Source organism: Echinops telfairi, unplaced genomic scaffold, assembly GCF_000313985.2.
Source record: "Echinops telfairi isolate 266 unplaced genomic scaffold, ASM31398v2 ScPeMD7_443;HRSCAF=831, whole genome shotgun sequence".
NCBI classification, from domain to species: Eukaryota; Metazoa; Chordata; class Mammalia; order Afrosoricida; family Tenrecidae; genus Echinops; species Echinops telfairi.
The window spans coordinates 76,891,758-76,898,612 of record NW_022104341.1 but is presented as its reverse complement, the minus strand read 5'-3'; positions in this window follow the sequence as shown (position 1 = coordinate 76,898,612).

The window sequence follows — 6,855 nt, the reverse complement described above, 5'->3', positions numbered from 1 at the left end:
GCCACCGCCTCCGCCCCTGGTTGGCCAGCGCCACGGCTGTCGCACATTTTGCCTGTCATCGAGGTCGCAAAGCGCCGCTTTGCGGCTGCCACGTGACCGGGCTCCTGTCAAGCGCCGGCTGCGCAACTACCGGGCGAGGATCCGCGTGCAGGCGGAGGGGCCGCCGCCGTGTAACTGCGGGAGCTTGAAGTCCCGCAACAGGTTATTCCGGTTTGGATTTAAGCAAAGGCCTCCTCCTGGGTGGAGCCGGAGTCTGCTTCCGCGATTCGAGCTGCTACGCACATGAACACAGCAAGTCTTACAAACCAACTCAACATTTCATAAATGTACAATTTAACAGGAAATTTCATCAAAAGACAACTACATATATAGTGCCTTATGCTCCACCTACCGTTAAAGCTCGCTGACACACAGGATGCCAAGGCCCCTCTAACTGTACCCCCACACTAGCACAAAAGCAACAACCCTTCAGAAGGCGTGGAAGAGCCGAGGAAGGTGAGAAAGCAGAAAATCTCGACAAGCAAGAAGAGGATGAGCATTTCTTTAATTGGTTGTTATAGGGGGTGGAAGGGAATCTAGTGCTGTAGCCATGGTATTTTTCAGAACAGAGACGACATCTCCCCCAGAGGGAAAATTTGCGTCTGGTTTTGAATATCATCAATCTAGTTCCTTAAAGGACTTTCATAGGTGAAAAACCGTGTTAGAATACGAACTACTGAAAGCTTAGTTTCAACCTTTGCTTAGAAGTAAGACAGGGTCTAAACAGAGAAGTAGACTTGACAGTTGGTACTTCAACCTTTAGGAAGCCGGAAAATATTAAGTATACTCTGGAGGCCTAGGCTTCTTAAACTGGGAACATTCACACAAAATCAGATCATCAAGTACAATGTTCTTCCTGAAAATATTTTCCTAGACAGAGCACTATGGTTTTTCTAAAGATCTGTTTCTTGTGTTTCATTTAAGTGTAAATAGTCTGGCCTACAAGTTCTTTGTGAGAGCATATGTTCAGGCCAGAATTAGATAAGGAATAAAAACCCTGGTGGCATAGTGGTTACCCATTTGGCTGCTAACTGTAAGGTCAGCAGTTTGAAACCACCAGCTCTGTGGGAGAAAGACGGGGCTTTCTTCTCCCACAAAGAGTTATAGCCTAGGAAACTGACAGGGGCACTTCCACTCTGCCCTACAGGATTGCTGAGTCAGAGAATGACTCAATGGCCGTGAGTTTTGCAAGTTAATGGCCAGGGTTAATGCAGCTGTGAAAATCTTAGGTTATCTCTGTGGGGACATGAGCATATTTCAAAGCCCACTAAATTCAAATGCTGCTTTCCTTCCTTCTCCCTCATTTTTTTCTACCTGGAAATAAGACAACATGGTGATGTAAAGGTGGGAAGAATTCCCACTAAAAAGCTGTGTTATCTTGGGTGAGTCATTTAGTCTCTCTGGTTTCAGCTTCAGGTAGGACTGTTTTAGGTGATAAATGGGAAAAGAATTATAAAAACGCATGGGAAAAACTTTTCCAAAATCATTATAATTTCATAGAATTCCTGAATTTGAGCTCAAACTCGTGTTTTTTAAAAAAGCTTTGAGTCTCGGTTTCTTTATTTCAATTATGAGGTTAATAATACACATCTCATAAGAATTATTATGAATTTTGAGTGATGTGCTTGTGAAAATGTTTCATAAACCAAAAAGTACTCCAAACATATTTGTTATTACTTTGTATGTTGTTGCTGTTAGGTGCCATCTGATCTGCTTGACTCATAGCAACCCTATGTGCAACAGAACAAATCACTGGGTCATAATTGTCTTCATGCTTGAGCCTATTGATGCAGCCAGTGTATCAGTCCATTTCATCAAAGGTCTTTCTCTTTTCCACTGTCCTGCAGATTACCGAAAATGATGTCCTGTTCCAGAGACTGATCTCTCCTGACAACATGTCCAAAGTATGTGAGAATCTCCATCTTTGCCTCTAAGGAGATCTCTGGTTGTACTTCTTCCAAAACAGATGTTTGTTCTTTTGGTAGCCCATGGTACTTTCAATATTTTTTGCCACTACCATAATTCAATGCATCCATCCTTCTGTCTTCCTTATTCAATGGTCAACTTTAACATGCATATTACTTTGAATACCAATTCCTAAATCCTTTTCTTAGGCCCACTCTTTCATGAAACTTAAGCCTCAACTTTTTAAACCAATATGGATTCACCTTTTTAATCATTTAATATTGCTAAAGTCTTTACAAGACAGTTTAGTACACTGGTTAATTCTATAATTTTTTTCTTCAATTTTTTTGGGGATTTTCCAAACCTTTTTGGGAAAAAGGGCAAGTAAAAGATAATGTAATTTTTCCAATAACTCTTTGAAGCCCTCTCAAATATATTTTATGTTGCCCAAAAGACCTAAAATGCCTTCAGGTTATAGACCATCTCAACATGATTTTTAATATTCAATATAGTTCATAATAGTAAAGTCATACATAAGAAACAACCAATTTTTGGAATTAATTTTATTGAGCAGTTGCTAGCAGGAAGTTACAAACCTTATCTCTCTTAATTCTCACAAATACTACTTTATAGAATAAGAAACTGCTCTGAGAGGTTACAGATTTATCCAATGTCATGCTACAAAGTGACATACCTAGGATTCAAGGCACTTACCCTATTGCCACCCTATGCACAAACAAACACATGCAGCTAAATTTATTCAATACCTGAAGATACTGTTTCTTCCCCATGACCAATTATTCATGCTTGGATACACAGGATCCAATTTTTATTTTCACTACAGATATAGGAAAGAGAGAAAAGGTAATACTGAAGTAGAAGGGAAAAAAAGTTCTACCACACCATTTCTGGACAGTGTCCCTACTCTGGAGGGGTGTAGCAGAAACTCAGACGCTGATCTTGGAGGGGCCCTTCCCAGTGACCACAGACTTGGGCTATGGTCTCAGTGGACACCCACAGAGGGCCAGGATGCCTTTACCCATCTGAGGGCAGCTAGCAGTGCCTGGAACCACCATCTCTTCTGTTAACCACCATGCAGTGGGGCAAGGAGTAGCCATGCTGCTCGTTGCTCTCCCCAGAGCGAGGCCCCCCAGATGCTGGGGGTGCAGACCACAGCACCCCCACCCCAACACACCCACTGTAGTGGTGGGCCACGAGGTCTGATGAACACAGACAGTGGGCCCTAGTGGACCAGCCTGCGCCTCATCCTGTGACTGAGCGCCTCATCCTCTGACCCTAACACCCTCCCCAGGCCACTGGCTGCAGAAGAAGCAGAGGATGCCCACGTAGGTTTTGGAAACTGCCTGTCCGGAGCCAGATAGAAGCCACTCTTAGTTTTGCTGCCTGCCTTCAATACAACTGGTCTGAAATTTTCAATAAATGAGACTTCCTCCCCCACAAAAAAAAGTTCTCAATTTTCACTTCCCCAGAAGACAATTTCAAGTATCATACACCTACAGGAAAGAAATGTGTAGGTAATCTCTGTACATAACATAAGCAAAGAAACATAAATTGAACTGATCCATTCTTACAGTTGGTCCACTGCAAGAAATCATGCTCAACCAAATTAAAATATACTGATCTTTTTGCAAAATCTTCTATTTCTTGTCCTTAGTATTACTCTTTCAAAAATAAGTTACATTTCTTTTTTCTTTTAAATAAAGATAATCAAGGTTATTTGGAGTTGTACTAAATTTCCTTTAAATTAATTTATATTTAGAGAATAGTTAAAATTCGTTCTAAATGCTCCTATATGCCCTTCATCTAGTGTCCTTTAATATTAACATCTTACATAATCATGTTACATTTATCTAAACAAAAGTCGACATTGGTACAATACTACTAACTAATCTCTACAGACTTTATTTTAATTTTCCCACTAATGTTCTTTTTCTGTTCCAGGATCCAAACCAGGCTATATTATACCCGTCAGGTCTTCTTAACAGTTTTTCAGTCTTTCTTTATCTTACATGAATTTGACATTTTTGGAGAATATTGGTCAGAAACTTTGTAGAATGTCCTTCAATTTGGGCTTGTCTACTATTTTCCCATGATTATATTAAGGTTATAGAATTTGGGGAAGATTATCATAGAGGTGATGTGTCATTCTCATCATGCCATATCAGGGGACTTGTGCTATCAAAATGGCTTGTTTGCTGGTAATATTAACTTTTATCCTTACTCGAGAGAATCGAGATGCCTAACAATAATTACTGGTTTGTAATATAATACTTGAGCTAAACAAGAAAGCATGAGTTGAACAAAACTTAAGAAAACAAAAATGTATTATATGTAATGATTTCATGTTTTTTAGGTATCTAGGGCCTGATCCTGGATTCTTAAGTAATAAAAAAAAAAAAGCATAGGATTTGAAGGCCCAAGGCCTATGTGCAAATCCTTTAGCTACTACTTACTGATTTTAAGTCCCAATCTCAATCAGCCTCTACTCTCATGTGAAAAACTAGGATTAATTATAATATTAACCTCACAGGTTTATTGTGAAGATTAAATAATATATGTTTAATATTTTATCATCTTGAGACAATACACAATTGCAATTAATGCTATTGCGTTTAAGCTTTTGAGTTGCTTACTGACACTTTTTCCTTAGTTTACAAAAAGACGATCTTAAGTAGTGCATACCCATCTGAAGAAACCTGGTGAATTTCAGGGGGCGGGGGGAAATCACTGTGTGCTCAATCTCAGAAATAAATTACCAAAGGAAAATTATGATTAAAAAAGTGTCTAAGTGTGTAAGTTTGTTTTACCTGTCTATAAATACAACACAGAGGAAGACTTTGAGACCAAGTAAAAAGTCATAAATACCACAATTACATTTGTAAATATGAATCAGTCAGCCAGTACTTGCGCCATTAAGGAAAATATAAAAATACTTGACATTAATTATATTCTTTTTTTTTTTAATTATATTCTTATAAGCCTTTTTGAATTTACTATAAACTGCTGAAGAAAAGGGGTTTCTATGACGCTTAGTATTTAATAGCCAAGAGCCAGTATTTAATATCCAATATGTTGTTGTTAGGTATCAGCGAGTCGTTCTGCCCCATAGTGACCTCATGCAGAACAGAACAAACACTGCCAGGTCCTGTGCCATCCTCACACTTGTTCCTCTGCTTGAGCCTATTGCTGCAGCCACTCTGTCATTCTACCTCTTTGAGGGCCTTCCCTCTTTTAGGCTGGCCCTCCACTGTACCAAACATGATGTCCTCCTGGGACTGACTGGTCTCTCCTGACAACATGCCCAAAGCATGTAAGACAAAGCTAATAATCAAATATATAAAACATATATAGCAGTATTTGAGGGACATATGGTTACTAAATTAAAAGAGAAGCCACCACTTTCTATATAACAGGGTACTTAACCATGAACCTTTCTTTTATATCACATTAGTGTATGCCCATTGAGGACAGAGATGGTCACCTTTGAATCCACTTCAGGGAACCAGAGCTTCATAAATATTAGATTTTCATTGGCAGTTCTTTGTAATGCTTACTTGGGCTCTCAGACTGAAACCTCTGATATGCACAATAGACAAACTAAGCATGTGCTTTTGGGACTCCAGCACAGCCAGCCGAAAAAGGAAAAAAGATTTCCTTTTCCTAGTTCAGCAGAAGCTCTGAAGTGGTTATCCTGGGAAGCGTCAGAACTTTGTGGAACTTTTTTACACTTTTTGTTTTCATTTACATATGAGGTAGAGGAGGTGGGATATCAAAATCTTTCCAGTCCTCCAAAACTCTGATCCATCTCTGTGAATCTTAAATGACCATAATTATGATTGACATAGTAATTCAGAAAAAGTGGCTTATTTCATGAAAATTATTAACCCACGTATACCATACTTCGTGTATGAGTGCAATTTAGAGGTTCTCCCTCATTAGGCTCTTTTTAAAGTGAGAAACCATAATAAATGTTAGAAAGCAACTCTCATGAATTGGACAGATGCCAGTTATCTCTTACCAGTCAACAGTGCTATTATCACACCCTCCAGCTGTACTAAGAGTATATAACTAAATTCCCAGAATAATCAAGTATAAGTTATTATTGATCTAAATGGACTCCTCAGTTATATATGAAGTGTCCAAACATGTAACAAGAGTTGTAATCCCTGTTTGTTATAATTCCTGATTAATTTCTTGTGTTGTAATTCTGTCTTAATTCACAACTCAAGTTGAATTACCTAGAAAAGAAATCCGCTCTTCCCAGCTTCAACTATTTCTCAACTTACCCACCTATCTCTTGCTCCATGATTGTCTAGATTTTGGTGTGTTTTTGTTAATACTTCAGTATATTGCAAGGAGTGGAGTACAGATGTGGCTTGAGGATATGCTTGCTAGGAGCCAGCACTTATTGGACCACTTGACAGTTTTTGTTTGGTTTCATTTTGATTGCGGGTGCATCATACAAACTGTTGGATTCTTTTTTTAAGGGCACTTAATACAGAAAAAGCAATCTCACATAACTAAAAGATAAACGTCAAAGTACAGAGGGAATGGGTTTTCTCAGATTATTGAAATAAACAATTACAGGTCAAACTATTCCTTTGCAATTAAACACCCCCTCACGGGCCTCATCTGCAAAAGCACCCAGTGAAGCAGTCCAAGAGAGAACTTTGGCAACAAATAAGCAGCCTTATAAAACGTCTCCGACGCGTTTTGGAAAAAAAAAAAAGTTGTTTTTCAACCTTTCCCTCCCAAGAATTATAATATTTCACATTCTGTCTAGTTACAGGAACATTATGACTGTAGAGTACGTTATGACTTAGATCCTATACTGTGGTTTAAATTTTCATAAGCTTTTTCTGAGAAGTTTTCTTGCTGTCATTCGGGTTC